The sequence below is a fragment of the Cebus imitator genome, unplaced genomic scaffold (assembly GCF_001604975.1).
Source record: "Cebus imitator isolate Cc_AM_T3 unplaced genomic scaffold, Cebus_imitator-1.0 Scaffold607, whole genome shotgun sequence".
NCBI classification, from domain to species: Eukaryota; Metazoa; Chordata; class Mammalia; order Primates; family Cebidae; genus Cebus; species Cebus imitator.
Window position 1 is genome coordinate 181,095 of NW_016107922.1, and position 20,575 is coordinate 201,669.

The window sequence follows — 20,575 nt, forward strand, 5'->3', positions numbered from 1 at the left end:
AAAAAAAAAAAAAAAAAGAAAAAGAAAAAAATCATATTTTAGCAATGTATAATGTGTATTAAGTAGAAAAGTAGATTGCAAAGCAGTTTGATGAAATTTTGTTAAAAAGATACTAGGGAGAAAGAAGATATATGACACAGAGGCGTGAGCCACCTGCGTGCAGGAGCATTGCACATACACGGCACAGACACATGCATCAAAATGGTAACAGTGATATGCTGGTGAAGGTAATGGGTATTTTTATTTTTTATTTTTGAGACAGAGTATTGCTCTTCTTGCCCAGGCTGGAGTGCAATGGTGTGATCTCGGCTCACTGCAACCTCCATCTTTTGGGTTCAAGGGATTCTCCTGCCTCAACCTTCCGAGTAGCTGGGATTACAGGCATGCTCCACCACACCCAGCTAATTTTGCATTTTTAGTAGAGACAGTTTCTCCATGTTGGTCAGGCTAGTCTCGAACTCCCAGCCTCAGCTGATCCACCTGCCTCAACCTCCCAAAGTGCTGGGATTATAGGCATGAGCCGCAGCGCCTGGCTGGGTATTTCTATTTTTTTGTACTTTTCTCTATTTAAAAAATTATTTTACAATGAACATGTATTACTTTTGAAATCAGAAAATATTTTTAAAATTGAAAATAAGCATATTCCACAAATCTTCTAACAGCTCCACTGTGGATTGAATTAGGTGATTCTCCCGATTGTTTGCTATGTGTCCAGTTATTTCTGACACTCTCCTCCTCCTCAGGACACTGCCCATGTCCCCAACCCAGGGCCATTTCTCGAGCTAGTGCTCCTTCTATTGGGGTGTGGGCGGGTGGACATTCCAACATGAGTGTCTACATTTAGGAGTGGATGGGATCCATTTGCATTCTCCGAGACGCCCAGGCAGATTCCTTCCATACTGAAGGGGGTCTGATATTTAATCATCCCATGTGCTAAGTACACACTTCATGTGTGATTCATCAGGATAATCTCACAACCTGCCAGTTCTTTGCTCGTAGTGGTTGCCCAATAAATGTTTGAATGCATAAATAAAGCACTCAGATAAGCAGAGACAGTTTAGAACTCTCTGGGGATGAGAAAAGACGGAGTACTATGGGAGTGAGAATGAACTTGATTGACTATGGCTGGACCTGGCAAAGAACAACTCAGAAGCATTGGCTTCGCAATGACCTTGTTCAGGCTGCTTAATCAATATTAAAAGTTTGCTGCTCCCACATAATTTTGCTAGGCTCTCCTACCCTGTGAGGATGTCAACAGTTTAAAAAGAAGAAATAATTAGCCCAGCCTGTATTTTCAGGGCAGTGTTAAAACTGCCAGAGGAGCAGGTTAGTTTGCTGAACAGCCAGTGGAGAACTTTTCCAAATTGGTCAGCAGCAGCTTTGCACACAGAAGTCCGTTCGTTGACAGGGGGCTAATTCTAGCTCCCAGCACTCCAGCGGTAGGGGGCAGTTTTGTGGCCTTTTGCTATTGAATTTGTCAGATGTGTCCAAGACACAATCTCGTGGCAGAATATAAACAGCAGACCAGTATAAAGAAGTCCACAGTGATTCTCACCCTGCACAGAAGTCTTTGACTTGTTTTCTCCCTCGGTAAGCACTACTTGTACCACACTCCCTAAACCCCAGGGCATAGGTTTTGCTATTTTGTATTTGTCTCTTCCTTCTCTGGTTGTTACATGTGAAAAGGTTGTGTTCACTCCCAGCAGGAATTCCAGTGGAAAGAATGCAGTGTGGAAAGCCAGGCTCAGTTGCTTACCAGCCTTGCTACCTTGGCCAAACAGTCATGCCCTCTGAGCTGTAGTTTCCTTCCTCATCTGTGAATAAATGTCTACCAGCTCTCCTCACATGACTGTTTTGAGACTGACATGATATTATAGGTATAGAAATAAATGTAAACGTAACATAAACGTATGAGGCCAGGCGTGGTTGCTCACTTGAGGTCAGGAGTTCGAGACCAGCCTGGTCAACATAGTGAAACTCTGCCTCTACTAAAAATACAAAAATTAGCCGGGCGTGGTGGCACATGCCTGAAGCCTGCAATCCCAACTACTTGCGAGGCTGAGGCACCAGAATTGCTTGAACTCAGGAGGTGGAGGTTGCAGTGAGTCAAGATTGCATCACTGTACTCCAGCCTGGGTGACAGAGTGAGACTCTGTCTCAAGAAAGAAAAAGAAAGAAAGAAAGAAAGAAAGAAAGAAAGAAAGAAAAAGAAAGAAAGAAAGAAAGAAAGAAAGAAAGAAAGAAAAAGAAAGAAAGAAAGAAAGAAAGAAAGAAAGAAAGAAAGAAAGAAAGAAGGAGAAAGCAATTAAAAATAAATAAATAAATGTATGAGATTATCTTTCATCTGGCATACAATATATTCTTAAGAAACTCAAGACAGTACTGCATTGTGGAGTTATGGACACTAGATGTCAGACCTCTGTGTGAACTTCGGCAGATCAGTTTCTCTAAGCCCTCGTGTTTTCCTCATAAGGGCAAAATGGTACTCATGGTAATAAGGATGGAAGGCAGAGAAATATGTCGATAAGAAATGTGTATTGGGGCAGAGAGCACAGGCAGTTAGGTTATGGCAGGGCACAGAGTAGAAACGGGAGCTCTGTAAGCTAGCAGCTTCTGGCAATCAATCTGGAAGGCTTCATGGAAGAATGGACTTTCTGGAACTCTTTGGATTATAGTTGGAAGATGAGTTATCTGGAGCTATTAAAAGACACTCTTACACAAGTTGGAAGCTGGTTGAGTGGGAGTGAGGTGACCAGCTGTTGGGAGGTTGAAAAGTTCTGTAATAAAGAATGTGAGCTGAAGCTTAGTAGCCAAAATGTAAGCCTACCAGGCCGGTGTAAGACTCTAAAACAGAGCAGGCACCAAGGAATGGTGAGAAAGTCTGAAATTTGGCTTGCAGTGTGGATAAAAGCACAATTGGCCATGTGTGGTTGAATGATGTGTCACAGACTGAGTCAGGAACAAGCACTTTCACAGTTCTAGGGAGGGGTGGGCAGTGGGATTTGTTGCTCAAGGGAGGAACTGTGGACGGTCACTGCGCAAATGAATTATTAAGCGAAGCTTTGTCTGATTATGAGGCGGAATGGAGAAGGAATAGAGGGGATGCCTGTTGGAGGAGTAGAAATCATGAACTACTTGGAGGTGGGGGCTCCACACGTAAGAAGAATATTCTTCTCGAAGAGAGGAAGGATCCAGAAAGAAGACTGGATTTGCCTTTACCAAAGGTGGGGTTGATAATGTCGCTGAAAGTCAGTGTCAGAAAGTCTACCCACTTTCAACTAAAGTTCTTTAAGATGGTGGATCATGCCTAAAATTGAAGAATATCTGCAGGTATTGCTATTCCCATGCAAAGGATGACAGGATCACACAAGTGTGTGAAAGCCGCCAGGCACCAAGTACAATACAGTATCCTCATTGGACTAGATGATGAAACTCAGGCTGAGGGCTGGACTTATCTGCTCAAGGTCATACAGATATACTTGGTTCAATTCGCTCTACATTTTCTTTAAGCTCTCTCCTCCAAAAATCTGAACTTCCCTCTAATCTCTTTGCTTCCCATCTGCATAGTGTCAGAATGAAAATCCTAGTTTTTTTTTTTTTGAGACGGAGTCTTTGTCGCCCAGGCTGGAGTGCGGTGGTGCAATCTCAGCTCACTGCAACCTCCCGGGTTCAAGTGATTCTCCTGCCTCAGCCACCCGAGGAGCTGGGACTACAGGCCCGCGCAACCACGCCCTGCTAATTTTTGTATTTTCAGTGGGGGTTTCACCATGTTGGCCAGGCTGGTTTTGAACTCCTCACCTCAAGTGATCCGCTCGCCTCTGCCCAGCAAAGTGCGGAATTACCGGAGAGAGCCACCGCGCCAGGCCAAGTCCCCTTTAAAAACATCCTCCCTTCTCCCTGCTGGCAGGCTTTGATATGCCCACCAGGTTTCTCCATTGGCCACTTCGTGTGGCTTCTCGCCCCTTCCAAGATTCCCAACCAATCACCTCTTTCGTGTCTCCCGTTGGGCTTTGAGGAATGTACCATATGGACTTGCGGGGGGACGGAGAGGACGAAGGGCGTGGCGACAGCTTACTTCTTTGCCTTTTGCACATATCCCGTAAGATTCTGGGAAGACTGAGCATCCAGGTAGCAATAGGGTCCCTGAGGACGGAAGCCGCATGCCAGTTCCAGGGCGCACTGAGCTCTCTCGCCCCCGAGGCTGGGGTCCTGTGGTCCGGCCCGAGGGCCGCAGCCCCCGCCCTTCCATGTGCCCGCCCATCCCCCGGCGGCTGCGCCGCTGCTCCCGCTGCTGCTGACCGCGCGGGACGCCGGGGCTGTGGGACTGGGCGGCCCGGGCCGGCCACTGGGACGCCGGCGCCGAGGACGCCGCAGCATGAGGCAGAGGTACGGACGGGGCTTCGGGGCTCCGGCCCGCGCCAGCCGCCCCGGGGTGGCCGCATCTCGCTCGCGCTCGAGCTCGGGGTCTCGACCCCGGGCCGGTCCCTGCGGGCGGCTCTGGAGCGGGTATCCCAGGAGCAGACGCGCGCCGAGCCTCCCGCCCGGGCAGCGCCGAGGCCGGGACCCGCCGCGGCTTGGGCGCCTCCTTCCGGCGGCGCGTCCAGCCCTGCGCCCGGCGGGCGGGCCGCGAGGAAGCCCCCGCCCCGCGTCCCCGTGTGGTCGCCTCCCGGCGGAGGATGCGCGGCCAGGTGCGCCGGCGGTCCCGAGTTCCGCGGCGGCGGGCGCGGGGAGGCTGTCCGCTTCGGGCGGGGGGCGGAGGGAGGCGGCTTAGCCCGGCGCTGGGGCGGCTTTTTGGGGCGGGGGAGGTCTCTGTGTTGACCCGGGTCCGCAGGCTCGGAGTCGGGGCTCCGCCGGGTCCTGCCTCCGCGGCCCGGCCCCGGGGCCACCGGTCCGGCTGCCCGGGCCTGACGCTGGCGTGCGCCGAGGGTGGGCTCCTGCGACCCTGGCAGGTAGGTGGCCCAGGGGATCCCGGCGCGCCTTTCCATTTCTGGGGACGGTGGGCGCGCCCGGGCGATGGCAGCCGCCTGCGCCTCCGGTCCCAGCGACGCCCCTCTCCTTAGCTGCCTTCCGAGGGGACCGCGCTCTTGGAGGTCTCCGAGGCACATTGGAAATTCCCAGTTTAGAAACCACCTTGAGGAGCCCTACACGGACCCGGGCTTGCCTGGCCTAGCGGAAAGCCAGCCGCAGCCAGGGCCTCCGCCTGGCGTGGGGAGCTGGTGAGCCGCCGCCACCCCACTTGCTCAGTGGTTTGCTGGGAAGAAGGGGTCTGGCAGGCCCCTCAGGCAAGGCCTCTGTGTCGCATCCCGTTAAGGGGCGGGGGACCAGCCCCCTGTCTTGGCTGATTTTCCTGACTCTGAATGCAGAGAAAGTATGTCCAAGAGTTCAAACCACTTTTTTGTTCTTTTAATGGTGTTTAATGCAGATGTTAACTGTGATTTGTGTGAAATGGTTGACGTAGAGGAATGAAGGTCAGCTGTGGACAGGTGGACAGTGTTTTGTTTTTTTTCCCCCTAAGCTTCTTTTTAGTGGGATGTGCATGGAGAGGATGACATTTGAGTATCAGGCTACCGATGTGTATTTGGTCCCATCTGACACTTTGCTCCATAGACAGTCGTGGTACCCCAGGGATGAGGATCAGCTAGCTTTTAAGCTGAGAAAGACATCTTTGTACAGTCGCTGCCGCCTGCAGGAAAGCTTCGCCTTCTGGTTACCTGGCCACACACAGGCCAGTTCGTTGTGGTTGTCTTCTTCACAACGCATCTCTGCAGGGCCTCTCAGGGGATGCTGGCATTCCGTATTTGAGTGCCAGATGTACTTCTCAGGTCAGAAATCCGGCCCCAGATTTTTCGAGTCCTATGGTGAGTTTTTCTTGTGCTCCAGATTTTAAAAGTTTTACATCTTTTTTTATAGTGTCTTCAATAGCCTGAGTTAATTTCATAATTATAGGAAAGACAGCTTTGGGTGTTCTTCCTGTAAAGGGTGTTTCAGGACTTGGGCCTGGTTCCTCAGTCAGGGCTGTTTTTTTGTGTTCACAGCACTAACATTTGAAACCTCTTAAACTTGACTACATGGTGTGATTCTTCCCCCCAACCCTTCCCCCGCCTCCCCCAGCATCTGGGATGATCCCGTTCCCTGGTGGTTTATTCCATGGCGTTACTAGGTGTGGAAGAGAAAATGAGCTTTGGAAATAATATATGTGAAGAATTAGCACAGTCCTTGGCACATAGCAGATGTCCAATAAACATCACGTGAATTTTTCTCTCTTCCTTGGGTTCAAGAGACCTGGGGATGATGAAATTGGATGCAGTTTTGGTTGTATGCTCCCCCACTTCCTCCTCCCACTCCGACTTCCAGCTCTCCAGATATTTCAATGGTAGATTACAAGTGAAACTCACATCTTGGACCTAGAAGTAGAAATAAGGAAAAATGGAGCTCTTCCTCCTGGGTGGTGTGTTGCACTTTAAAGGAAGGCCAGCACGTGCCCTGAAGAGTAGTACATCATTCAGTACAGGAGTGCAGAGGGTCAAATCTCAGCGTTTCCTGCATCTGTTGAGTAGTCCTGCAGGAGAGGATTTTGGTGGTTGTTGGTTTCACGTGCCCAAGTGGAACCAGATGAATTGCCTAATTTCTCCAGGCACTGGCATCTGAGAAGTGGCCCAGGATGGTCCAAGCCTGACCATTGGCAGAGTGCTAGCTTTGCTGGGCTGTGCCTCTGAACTAGGATCTGCGAGGAGCAGCCATTTGCCTCCTCCAGCTCATAGCAGCTCCCGTGTGAACAGACGAAAAGGCCATCAAACCTAATGTTCTAGAAAAAGTAAGAGCCATCATTGGCTTATGTTCCATATTATGGAGCCTGGCATTTTAATAATAATTATGCTCTGGATTTACTACTGTTTGCTTTTTCTTTGAGGCAGTGAAAGCTTTTTCATCACCTGTTATCGCATTGATTCTTATTTGTCTCTGAGGTCGTCAAAGTTCAGTAAGGAAATGGAGGTACCACGAGTTGCTTTAAGTTGTGAGTGAGTTGGTCCCTGAACTGGGCTTGAATTGGGTTTTCCTTCCTAAGTTTCACTTCGCTGATACCTTTAGGGGGAAAAAAAATTCACACACTTTTTTTTTTTTCCAGAAACGGAAGGAATTAAAGACACCATATCCTTGTGCTTTTCTGATGACTAGATAGTGGAGGGTAGTTAACATCCATTGAGTGCTTATCTGCAGGAATCTGTGCTAGGTGTTGCACAGACATTACCTCATTTATTCCTCACCGCAGTATTCAGGGCAGAACTTACTATCTCCAGTTTCACAGATGACAGACTAGGGTTTTGTGAGGCCTTAGCTCAAGGGAGTGATAGTGAGTGACAAGGCCTTGACTGAAAGCAGGGCTGGGTTCAGTCCTGGGCTTTCTGATTCCATAACGTGTGCTCCTCCTAACCCGTGTGCTAACGGACCTTAGGGATGACTAATGCACAGACCTGAGCGCCCGACACCTGCAGCTGCCACCCCAGGTCCGATGGGTTAGGTAGGGGTTGGACGGGGCTTTATGTCCTGTTGTAGTAAGCTTTCACACCGTGATCTTTTCCTTTGCCAGAAGCATTCATCTAGACAGGTGGAGGGTCATTACTTTAGAAAAAATAATCAGAGCTGAGAAAACGTCTGCATTTGCAGAGCATGAAGTATTTAATAAGACCAGATGGCCTGGGCTCAGTGGCTCATGCCTGCAGTCCCAGCACTTTGGGAGGCTAAGGTGGACAGAGTGCTGGAGCCCAGTAGCTTGAAAACAGCATGGGCCACATAGCTAAACCCTCTCTCTCCAAAAAGTACAAAAATTAACTGGAACACAGGTGGTGTGCGCCTGTGGTCCCAGCTACTCTGGAGGCTGAGGTGGGAGGATTTCCTGAGCTCAGGAGGCCGAGGTTGCAGTGGGGAGATAGGGGACAGAGAGAATGGAAGTGGTTTGTAGACAGAGGAAATTAGTGATACTGTGACCCAGAGGCCATCTTCAGTGTCCAGGCCGTTTTGCTTAAGCTGCTGGTGAAATTGTGAAACTGGAGGTATGGCACTCGTGCTACAATCTGTGCAGTAAATAAGGCTCTCAGTTTTTACTTTAGGTAGCAAAATCGAAAGCCTGATTCCTTTTTGGTCTTTAGCTTCCAGTATACTTTAATGCAGTACATTAAAGTACTTCTCTCCAGCCACCCACTCTGTCACTTTTGGTTCCACTCTTCAGAATTAAACTGTGATTCCATGGAGTTGGGGGTGATGGGTGGTGTCAGACACTCAAGTGCTTGGGATACTCCAGTGTCGAAAACAGCGTCCTGCGCCCATGGGCCTCAGGTGTACGCAGCTTGCTGTTTTCTTGGGGGTGGGCTTTAGCCATCTCTACCTATAAAAGCACCGCTGTCAAGAAACTGGGAAAGGCTGGGCACAGTGCCTCATGCCTGTAATCCCAGCACTTTGGGAGGCTGAGGCGAGCAGATCACCTGAGGTCAGGAGTTCAAGACAGTGTGACCAACATGGAGAAACCCTGTCTCTATGAAAAATGCAGAATTAGCTGGGTGTGGTAGCGCATGCCTGTGATCCCAGCTACTTGGGAGGCTGAGGTAAGAGAATCACTTGAACCTGGGAGTTGGAAGTTGTGGTGAGCCAGGATTGCACCATTGCATTCCAGCCTGGGCAACAGGAGTGAAACTCCATCCCAAAAAAGAAAAGAAAAGAAAGAAACTGGGAGGGATGACCAGGAAACTGTCACCCCAAACCCTGCCGTTGATTGCATTTCTTTCTTTTTTTTTTTTTGAGATGGAGTCTTGCTCTGTTCCCCAGGCTATATAGTGCAGCGGCATGATCTCAGCTCATGGAAACCTCTGCCTCCCGAGTTCAAGTGATTCTCCTGCCTCTGCCTCCCAAGTAGCTGGGATTACAGGTGTCCACCACCATACCCAGCTAATTTTTTTGTGTCTTTTTTTTTTTTTTTTTTTGTGAGACAGGGTCTCACTATGTTGCCCAGGCTGGAGTGCAGTGGCTATTCACAGGCACAATCCCACTACTGATCAGTTTTTGTGTGTTTTTATGAGAGATGGTGTTTCACCAGGTTGGCCAGGCTGGTCTCGAACTCCTGCCCTTAGGTAATCCACCCGCCTTGGCCTCCCAAAGTGCTGAGAGCTGCTGCACCTGGCCTGCGTTTTCTTTTTTCCTTTAACTGGGACAGCATCTCACTCCGTCACCTAGCCTGGAGTGCACGACGTGATCATGGTTCACTGCAACCTTGACCGACTGGGTAGCTGGTACTACAGGTGTGCACCTGGCTAATTTTTTTTTTTTTTTTGATATGGAGTCTTCCTCTGTCACCAGGTTGGAGGGCAATGGCACAGTCTCGGCTCACTGCAACCTCCACCTCCCAGGTTCAAGCGATTCTTCTGCCTCAGCTTCCCGAGCAGCTGGGACTACAGGTGCGTGCCAAACACCCAGCTAATTTTTGTATTTTTAGTAGAGACAGGGTTTCACCATGTTGGCCAGGATGGTCTCGATCTCGTGATCCACCCGCCTCAGCTTCCCAAAGTGCTGGGATTACAGGCGTGAGCCATCACGCCCGGCACCTGGCTAATTTGTAAAAATTTTGTAGAGATAGAGTTTTGCCACATTTCCCAGCTGGTCTTGAGCTCCTGGGCTCGAACAACTTGTCCGTCTCAGCCTCTCGAAGTGCTGGGATTACAGGTCTGAGCCACCCCCGTACCTAGCGCCATTGACTTTTTCTCATTGGTGAGTTCAACAGAGGAGAGATGATTGCTACAGTTTTAAAAAAGAAAGAGGCCAGGTGTGGTGGGTCATACCTATAATCCCAGCACTTTGAGACGCCAAGGTGGCAGGTCACTTGAGGTCAGAAGTTCGAGACCAGCCCGGGCAACGTGGTGAAACCCTGTCTCTACAAAAAAAATACGAAAATTAGCCGGGCGTTGGTGGTGCACGCCTGTAGTCCCAGCTACTCAGGAGGATGAGGTAGGTGGGTCACTTGAGCCTGGGAGGCCAAGGCAGCAGTGAGCGGAGATCACACCGCATTCCAGCCGTGGTGAAAGAGCAAGACCCTGCTGTCTCGAAAAAAAAAATGCTGGGTGCAGTGGCTCACGTCTGTAATTCCAGCACTTTGATAGGCTGAGGTAGGAGTATTGCTTGAGGCCAGGAGTTTGAGACCAGTCTGGGCAACATAGTAAGACCCTGTCGCTACAAAAATTTAAAAAATTAGCCGGGCGTGGTGGTGTACACCTATAGTCCCAGCTGCTCAGAGGCTGAGGTGGGAGGATCGCTTGAGGCCAGGAGTTCGAGGCTGCAGGGAGCTATAATCGTGCTACTGTATTCTAGCCTGGGTGACAGAGTGAGACCTTGTGTCTTAAAAGAAAAAAGAGAAGACAGAAATAGGATTAAAGAAGAGAGAAGAAGTAAGCCTGTTGGCTTATACCTTGATGAAAGGTGAAAGAGGAAGGGCAGGAGCTTCTGCATAGTGAGTACCTTGGCAAGGACAACATATCTCTTTCGTGTTCTGTTAGGCTGCGTCTCTGTAGCGCCCAGCTCAGTGCACGTGTGTCATGTGTGAGGGAATCTAGCAGAGGGGTCTTCCTGTATTAGGCAGGTCTGCAGGTGTCTGTTGAATTGTGTATCTGCTGAAGCATTCAGTCTGGTTAACTCTGGCAGGAGATTCGGTCTGGTTAACTCCAGCAGGAGAGAGACGGACAGCACAGTCACGTGGTTAACTAGTAGCTTTTATTGACTTTTCCTGTGTAAAGGCGAAATGAAACCTTAGTGGGTAACTAGTAGCTTTTATTGACTTTTCCTGTGTAAAGGCGAAATGAAACCTTAGTGGGTAACTAGTAGCTTTTATTGACTTTTCCTGTGTAAAGGCGAAATGAAACCTTAGTGGGTCCCAGCCTTCTCCTCTCACAGGGTCTTGCTCCGTGGCCCCAGCTGGAGTGGCGTGATCTCGGCTGACTGCAGCCTTGACCTCCCGGGTCCGGGCCATCCTCCCACTTCAGCTGGGACTACAGGCCTGTACCACCACACCCAATTTTTTAAACGTCTTGTAGAGACAAGCTGCTCTCTCTGTGTTGCCCAGTCTGGTCTTGAACTTCTGGGCTCAGCGATCTCCTCCCTTAGCCTCCCAAAGTGCTGGGATTACAGACACGAGCCGCCTCGCCCAGCCCCCTGCCTCTTATCCATTGCCAGTTTAAGTCTGGAGGTGGCATGGGTCCCGGGAGGCTAGTGCCAGTGTTGGAAGCTTGGGGAGGAAGGAGGAGCAGCTTGGTGAGGGGGGCGGGTGGCATACCCAGGGGTATGGCGGCTACCCTTTAGCATGGACTGTCCCCAGCTCACATAAAGTCACCTTACAAAGGTTTTAGCCATACTTCTCCCTGTCTCCCCTGGTCCCCTGCCTCTGCCACCAAAGTCCTCCTTGTGACTGAGAATTGGTGGGCTGTGATGGGACAGGGACAGTGGTGGGAGAGCAGTGCCTGGTGCTGATGAGTGGTGATGGCAGCAGCAGATGCTTAGAGACCATTGTCCGTGCCGCGCTCTGTCCTGAGTGCCCGCATATTTTAATGTGCTCAGTCCTCACCACAGTGCACAGGCTGGGTGCTGCTATGATACCTGCTAGAAAGTGGGGCACAGACGGCTAAAAAAAGTGGTGGCATCAGGATTTAGATGAAGGCGTTGGGTTTTGGACCTGTGCTCTCATGCACCAGTTGAGGGCAACTGACGTGGGCGGATTCCACAGGGTTACCTCCATCCTAAGGGTCACCCCTTCCTCTCTTCAGACCTCCATACTTCCCTCTCTTCACTCTTGAGTTCTTCCTGTGAAATGCCAGGAGAGGTGCCTTGAGGTTAATTGGTGTATTGCCCTCTAAATATTCCTGGCCGATTTCTCAGGGGGTGGAGTCAGGAGGTAATTGTGAAGTACCAGGAGGAGAGCCAGGGTGCTCGGGGGCTTCCCAGAGGGGCACTTAGGACATTATGTGTTCAGGGACCTGGGGCTGTGCCTTGGGATCCAGAGACTGCTGAGGGCAGCCCTGCTCCCAGAAAAGGTGCAGAAGCCCCTTTCTTCCTTTTGATTCCCAAATTGTGGAGCCCAAGCAGATCCATTATTGCCCTAGCTAATCTCCTTTATGGATGATTCTTTAAGAGAATGAGCTGGGCAGCACTGGGTGCGGGGAGACAAGGGAAGGAAGAGCATTTGTACAAACGCCTAAGGCAGGTCGGGCTTACAACCTAGATGACGAGTTGATAGGTGCAGCAAACCACCGTGGCACATGTGTACCTGTGTAACAAACGTGCACATTCTGCACATGTATCCCAGAACTTAAAGTAAAATTTAAAAAAGTTAAAAAGAGAACGAGCCATCTGGGAATCCTAATCACTATGTATAATTGTCACGTGAACTTATGGAACAAAACCCTTTACCCAGTTTGGCCATGACTAGTCAGAGTCATTCATTTCCCTGTGAAAAAGGGAAAAGGAAATATTTTAACTAGTGACGTGGGCTTGGGTCAGTTTCTTTCCAAAACAGATAGGCTTTCTCAAAACCACCCTTGCAGGGCGGAAAGAACAAATCAACTTTCTGCTTTTGGTATTTGAGTACCTTTAGACAATGGGGCCTGTGGATAGGTATATGAGAAAGCCGTAACAGCGATCACTTTGCATTACCGTGGCCAGACTGCATACCCGTCATTTCTAGTCTTCAGGTAGGGTCCTTTCACCTCATTTTACAGCAGGGAAACTGCTCCTGTGAGGTAAATGGCCATAAACCCAGCAATTTACATAGCAAATGACTCCAAATCCCATGAGATAAATGAGGAGAGAGCAAGAGGAGGAGGAATGGGGCAGAAAGAGACAGTGTGAGGTGGGGAAAAAATAAACAGGGGCAGCTTGAACCAGCCCTCCCCGTGTAGTGAGCGCTGTGCTGGGCCCTGCGGACAGTGGGGACACAAACAAGGCCCTGGGCCTCAGCCGCCCTCGGGGTGAGCAGAGGGGATTCCTGCTTTAGGAGTGCTTTACACACTGACTTTTTTCAGCACATTTGTTGAGTGCCTGTTGTATGTAACTGCCACGTGGTAACACAGCATGTGCCTGCAAGAGGTTGCATATTTAAGAGGCTACATGCATTGGCAGCCATGCAAGTGCAGTGATCCGTGGCATGCTGTGGTAGAGGACTTAACTGGCCAGGAAGCCCTGGACATAGAGTGCTAAGCACATTTACGCTAAGTAGGAAAATACTCCTTCTGGACTCAGTTTTGTTTATTTCCTTTACATAAGATTGAGAAGGTCTAGAATTGACCTACCCCCTGTGGCTACTGTTTCTGGCATGTTTGTGTTTTGCAAACAGGATCATTTTGCAGCTCCTTCCTGAGGACCGGTCCTGCACCTTGGCTGCAGGAAAGGCCGGGGCTATTTCCCTTGCCTGCAGGCTGCCCTTGGGCCCATCATCACTTTGGATCTGGTGGTCTAAATGCGCTTGTCCTTGCCCAGCTGAAGTATAGGTGCCCCAGGGGGACCAGGTAGCCCTTCCCAGAGGAGGTGCCACGGGCTGTGCCCTTTCCTAGGCGCTCTAGCAGCAGTGGCTGGAGGCAGTCCTGAGCATGGAGGCACCTCATCCGTGCTTTGGGCATCAGATTGTCCATGCTGCTTTGAGGGCTCCTTTCTAACCCTCAGGCCACAGTGCTGTGTCCACCACAGCCTCAGAGCTGGGTAGAGCCTTGCAGTAATGTCGTCAGCCAGCACAGTAGCAAATCCCCGTTTCCTCCATCTTCCTGAAGTATTTTTTTTGTCATGTGCTGTATTTGGAAGTTGATGTGTTGTGGAAAAAGGCGTCATAGGACTTCTTACTACTGGATAGGATGAATAAGATACAGTTTTTGCTTGGGTTTTAACCTTTTATTTTCTAAGACCTTTGGATCCATTTGATTACGTCCATTCAAATAGAAATTACTTATATCTCCTAGAAATGAGTTAAACACCCGACCTCTGCTCCCTGCTATATTAATTGAGCTGACTTGCTAAGATGAGGGACACTTTTACATGCTGCTAATAACAGATTCCCTCTGTGCATGACCACCAGCCCAGGGGAAGGATTCATGGCTTAAAGGTATCTCCTATATTTCAAGCAAACTTGATGTATAGAAATGTGGATTTACCTTCAAAATAAACTAGTGTATATCTGTACTTTCTTGGCTTAAAATTAAGTTCTTGACAGTAAAGGAATTTTCCAACAGAATTCCTTCTGTAGGAATTGAAAATTTTACCTTGCTGTATACAACATTTCAGGCAGTATGATATGCCACTGTTGGTGGGAATGACTGCCTGTCACTGTCACCTGCCTGCCCCTTTGTCCCCTGCAGCACATACACACATGAAGGTTCAGAGGCACAGGTGCTCCTGGCTCTGCCTGCAGCCTCCCAGGCCTGTGGGCCGGGCCTGTTGGTGTGGCGCATGGATCTAGGTGCTGTCACGGGCTGTTAGTTGTGGCACATCCTGGCAGGGCCTTGCTGGCCCAGCCTCTGCTCATGCAGTATTCATATGCATGCCAGGAGCCGTCTGGACCCTCCCTGCTGGGCCGCCCCACTCAGCTCCGTGTGCAGGTGCTTTCTGTTCTTGTCTCCAGGCTGTTTTTGTAAGCTTTTATGAGGTCCAAATGCTTAGGCATAGGCAGGAGGCAGGAAAATCCTGCAGGGCATGTAGATCATTCCCAGTTTAAAGGAGGTCAGAGGGTTTGGCTAAAAACCTCACTTGTACTGGGTTATGGGAAAAGTGGAAAGGAACCGATTTCTCAGGAGTCTGCTTCATGATATGTGTCATGGCATGATCGCCTTCAACCCTCAGGACAGTCTTATGAAGTTACCTATATGAGGCCCACTTGAAAGATGAGGCTCATGGAGGTTAGATGACTTGCCTGAGATTTCTCACCTGGTAAATGGTGGAGCTAAATCAGAGTAGGACAATCAAAATGTGTTGTGGTTAAGAGCTTGGACGCTGGAGCCAGACTGTGCTGTGCTATACCAGTTACTAGAGTGTGTGACCCGAAGTGCGTTCCTTACTCTCCTGGGACTCAGTTTCCTCATCTGTGCAATGAAGGGCATAACAGTCCCACTTACCTTGTGTGGTTGTAAGCATTTAGAATCCTCCCAGCACGTGGTAAGCACGCAGTGAGCACCCCAAGCTTCAGCTGGTGCTGTTATCTACTGGTGCTCATGAAACTTGGAATGGAATTCTGAGGCTTGGGGCTTCCTTTTGTCCAGAGACAGTCTTCAGGGGAGCATCCAGTGAGTCAGCAGCAGGTTTCTTTGCAGTGTTTGTACCGGTGAAAATGAGCAGTACTGCCTTCAGGGGGGAGTTCTTTCCTGTCTTGCTGGTCCCCTCCTCGTCCCACTTGCTCCCGCCCTCTAACTGCGTTTCTCATCAATATGAAAGCATCGGCAAAAGCCTGCTCTCCGTCTCACTCCTGATCCCGCGGGGCTTTGGTTTTTTTTTTTTGTTTGTTTTTTAGGTATTCTTTAAACTTCCTGAAATGATTTGTTTGTTAAAGTTGTATCCGTTGGTCCCTTCTTCCACGTGTTGCGTTGTCCTGGGTTTCAGGGCAGGGGCAGCTTCGTGGAAGTGTACTACGACCTGTCACTGCTTGTGACAAGCCTGCCTGCTTCAGGAGAGCCGGGAGTAATATATACAGCAGTTACAGGGAAGAAACGGGCTGAAACACCCAGATGGCATAGACGGTGGGATTGAGAAGGACAAGCATGCTGTTACTTCTTAAAAATCAATGATATGCCAAGCTCTGGTTCAGAAGCTTTATATGCATTGTCAGCCCTGCAGCTGAAGGGGTACTGAGTCATTCCTGCTTTACAGATGAGGACCCAGAGACAGAAGCATCTTGTGCGAGGGCACTCAACACATGGGTGAGAGGAGCTGGGGGTTTAACTTGCCGCCATGTTAACTTTCATGGGCCTGTGTAGGAGATGCAATTTGAAGTGTGCCCCGGCCGTGGGAGGATTGTCTAAGTGAGAAGGGGTGCTGGGGTGAGCAGGATGTGTTCAGGGGCAGGGAGGAGGCCAGCCTGGCCAGCTGGGGTTGCATTCTGCGTTGATGAGCTGCTGTACCGGGTTCCGTCTGGGTGATGGGAGGTGAGTAAGATGTGTTCCTTGCCCTCTGGGATCTTGCTGCAGCTGGCGAGACAGACGCACAAATAGATGATTTCAGTGCTGTGTGGTAAGAGCTGTGATGAGGGTAAGTATAGGGTGCTGTGGGAGCAGAGCAGACGGAGCTGGGAGCGTTCCCGGAGCCTTGCCCTGACAGTAAGGTGGTGGCAGGCTTAGCTGTGGAGGGCAGAAAGAGCTTCCTGAAAGGCAGGGAACAGCATGAACAAAGGCATGGCCTTGAGGGCTTCTCTTGTTTATTCTCATGGTCAAATGGATGTCAGGGTACAGTTTGGGCTTTGTGGGCATCAGGGAGTCTGTCGGGGGTTTGAACACACAGCAACAGCATGGAAGTCGAGTTTTAGGTCAGTTAATCTTGTAGAGGCAGGAGAACTGAGTCAGGCAAGATCAGCCGGGGAGGAGTCAGCAAACCTTTTTCTGTAAAAGGCCAGAAGGTAAATATTTTAGGTTCCGTGAGCTGGTCGGACTCTGAGGCTGCTCCCCTCTGCTGTTGTACGAAGGCAGCCACAGAGAGCACAGAAGCAGATACCTGGGGCCGGGTTCCAGTAATGCTTTTATTTGTGGCCTCTGAAATTTAAATTTTGTCATTTTTACATGTCACAAAATCGCCTCCTTTTAATTTTTTCCCCAACCCTTTAGAAATGTAAGCATCATTCTTTGCTTGCAGGCTGGATCTGGCGCGTGAGTGGTGTCGTGCCCACCCCTGACGGGTGCAGATGACTCAGGTGTGACACGACAAGGAACTGAAACAGGATGTTGGCAGCGGATGTGGAGAGGAAGGGACGCAGTGCCAGATACATTTTGGGAAGAGGACACTGATTAGGTAGAAGGGGTAAGGAGAGGGCAGCGCCCTGGATAATGCTGGGTGGGTGCCTTTGCAGCACCTTGTTGGTAGAGCTGGCCTTGTTTTCCAAGCGCCAGGAGTATGACTTGGTTCTGGAGAAAAACCTGGTGATGGCTGATGCTCACAGACTTCCGTCAGCATTGTTAGCTGTTTCCATCCTCTCCCTGGGCACGGCGCTGTGCTGATCCCTCCCCTGCTTTGGCCTCAGGTGTGCTGGGCAACAGGTGCCCTCTGCTGTGACTGGGGCAGCATGCCCACCTGTTTGTTGGGACACTGGTATTCACCTTTAGGGCAACTCTGTTTTGATACAGTTTGCTGTTTACAGATAAGTTGCAGGAGGAGTACTGGGTACTCCCCGTCTGTTACCTGGATTTATTAATTAGATTTGATCATTTGACCCCATTTGCTTTATAATTCTCCCCGTGTGTAGATGCATTTTTTTCCCCAGGCCAGTTTGAAAGTTGAAGACGTTGTGCCCCCTTACCCTAAATAATTCAGTGTGAGTTTTTCAAGAATGAGGATGGTCTTGTCCACACCACTGGACAGTGATCAGGAAAGCCAGCTTCCCTCTGACTGCTGTTGCTCACAGAGCACCTGCCATAGGTAAATAGTGACATGGCAGCTGTTCCGTCACAGGTGGGTAGGTACCTGCCTGTCTCCGCACCCACACTCCTCCAGCGGTTCCCCAGCACCCATGCTGGCGCTGTCCATTGGGCAGCATGCCCAGCAATTGCCTAAAGGGAGAGCAGGCATAGGGCTCAAGGATCACTTGTCTTGAAGCATCTGAACTGCGGAGAGCAGGGACCGTGCTTTCCTTCACAGAGGTGCTGCCAGTCCCTGCTGCCTCCAGGAGGAAGGCCATCTCCTGAATGGAGCAGCCACTTAGTTACTGTTTCAAAACCTTCTCTTTCAGTTTTCCTCTCCTCCATTGCCTGTCAGTCTATGGAAAATGATTCTTCTTTTTCTTTTTTTCCAAGACAGGGCCTTGCTCTGTCACTCAGGCCGGAGTGCAGTGGCATGATCATAGCTCACTGCAGCCTGGAACTCTGGGGCTCAAGGAATCCTTCTTCCTCAGTCTCCCAATTGGCTGGGACTACAGGCGTGCACCCCTATGCACAGCCAATTTTTCTTTTATTTTTAGTAGAGATGGGGTCTTGCTGTATTGCCCATGCTGGCCTCGAACTCCTAGACTCAATGATTCTCCTGCCTCAGCCTCCCAAAGTGTTGGAATTACAGATGTGAGCCACCACATCCAATTGAAAATGATTCTTCCAGTATGGTTTTTTTGGTATGCTTACTCTGGAAAATAAAATGGAATTAAATTGGTATAATCTACTTTGGAAATAAATGGAAAGAAAAAGGTATCCTATCATTTCTGACTTATGACAAAAAGGGATTTACTTTTTGCTACTTAAAAGACTGAGGCTAGAAATAGGGACGTGTCTGATGCATATTCCTTAATTCCCTATGAGTAGCCTGCATAGTTCAAGGGGAACTATGGGAAAGAAATCTGGGCATTCTGTACGTGGTGAGACAGGAGTAGAGGGATGCATTTTTCTCTGTGTGAAGTGGGTGACTCACTGCATTTAGCTAAATTCTCTGTGACTTAACTAAATGCTTGGTCTTTGCCTTAAACCTACTTAGATGGGATCGGGACCCTGTACTGTTCGGTCATGACTTACCTCTTTTGTTTTTTTTTGAAACAGAGTCTCACACTCTGTTGCCCAGGCTGGAGTGCAGTGGCACTACCTCAGCTCACTGCAACCTCCGCTTCCCGGGTTCAAGCGATTCTCCTGCCTGAGTCTCCCGAGTAGCTGGGACTACAGGCGTGTGCCACCATGCCCGGCTAATTTTTGTATTTTTAGTAGAGACGGGGTTTCACCTTGTTGGCCAGGCTGGTCTTGAACTCCTGTCCTCAGGTAATCTGCCCACCATGGCCTCCTGAGCCCCCGTGCCTGGCCTGGTCAATTACTCACCTCTGAAGAGTGATTCGTGGGGCCGGGCGTGGTGGCTCACGCCTGTAATCTCAGCACTTTAGGAGGCTGAGGCAGGCGGATCACGAGGTCAAGAGATCGAGACCATCCTGGCCAACACGGTGAAACCCTGTCTCTACTAAAAATGCAAGAATTAGCTGGGCGTGGTTGCGTGCGCCTGTAGTCCCAGCTACTGGGGAGGCTGAGGCAGGAGAATCGCTTGAACCCAGGAGGCAGAGGTTGCAGTGAGCCAAGGTCGCGCCACTGCACTCCAGCCTGGCACCTGGTGATGGAGTGAGACTCTTTCTCAAAAAAAAAAAAAAAAAAAAAAAGAGTGATTTGTGTGCTGAAATTCAAGAGCTTTGAGTCCTCAGTGACTTCATTCTGCAGGGCCTGGGGCTGGGCTTGAGAGAAGGTGGGTGGGTCATAAAGGAGAGTGAAGATGCCAGCGGCCTCTGCAGACCCTGATCTGCCAGTCTAGATGAGAAAGCCTTGATTCTGCTGCTGCACAGTGAGCTCAGGTGAGTTACCTGATTGTTTTGCCGTTTGTCAAGTAGGGCGATACTGGCCGCATACCAGTTTAAAGGGGCCTACTGGGAATAAAATGTGAATATAGCAGTGGATAGCCATGCTTTGAAAATGCAGAATACAAGTGCCATTTACTTGCTGCTGCTCATGGCTAGTGTAGGAGGACCAGTGGCACAGGTGTCAGAAGCTTCTCTGGCAGGACCTGCTCGTCCTCCTGGACCTAGTAGTTTTGTGGAATCTGAAGGCAAGGCAGACAGATCCAGCAAGCATCGGATTGAAAGTACCAGGGACTGGCAGAGGGAGTAGAGATCACGGGGTCTGTTCTCAGAGTTCACGGTTCACTTTGGAAGTCAAGATGAAAACTAAAGGAGCTATGCAGGCACAAGGGAGGCAGGGAATCGGGCACACAGCACGCACGGGCATTGTGTTGCACCAAAGGCAGGGGCTGTCTCCTCCCTCGCCGAGCTTCCTCCTGTGCTCCAGGCACGCCCTGCCTCAGGGGCATGGGACAGACTCCCCTCTCCCTGAAACAGTCTTTCCTGCAATATTGCAGGGTAACCCCTCAACCCCTGCATGTCTTTGCTCAGCTATTACCTCCTCTGGGAATCCTCGTGCCTCCCAGTTTGAAATGTCAGTGTTTCTCCTTGCCCGCAGTGCGCCCGATTCCCTTTACCCTGCTTTGCTCTCCATTTGTCCAGGGCACTTACCTCTCTAGTGCGCCGTGTTGCTCACTCACGCTCACCGAGAGGGGCAGAGCCCGGGCTCTGGAGTCAGGCTGCCTGGGGTTGCGTTGTGGCTTCACCACTTGCTACTCATGTGGCTTTGGGTGGATTATTTAACCGCTTTGGCCTTGGTTTCCTCATTTGTAAGAACAATACCTAACAGAATTTTTGTGACAACCAAATTAATTTGTGTTTATAAAACGTTTAGCATAACACCTGCCATGGAGTCAGTGCTGTATTGTTTAAGTGTTTAATAAATATGGCCTTTATTGTCCGTCTCTGTCCACAAAAATGAAGTCAGAAACCCTGTTTGTTTTGTTCTCT

General features: G+C 49.9%; 1 protein-coding gene across 19 annotated transcripts in view; it reads left to right on the top strand.

Moving 5' to 3' along the window:
- Positions 1 to 20,575, top strand: part of MICAL3 (microtubule associated monooxygenase, calponin and LIM domain containing 3) — a 242,752-nt gene that overhangs the window by 22,691 nt on the left and 199,486 nt on the right. For 17 of the 19 annotated variants that reach the window (XM_037734339.1, XM_037734346.1, XM_017516844.2 and 14 more), the window contains exon 1: positions 4,270 to 4,386. The exons of 1 other annotated variant lie outside the window; for it this stretch is intronic. The gene's annotated coding sequence lies outside the window, so the exon portion shown is untranslated. Of the gene's footprint in view, positions 1 to 4,269; positions 4,387 to 4,609; positions 4,689 to 20,575 lie in introns of those variants that run through there. One more of the 19 variants, XM_037734343.1, reaches the window with a different exon arrangement.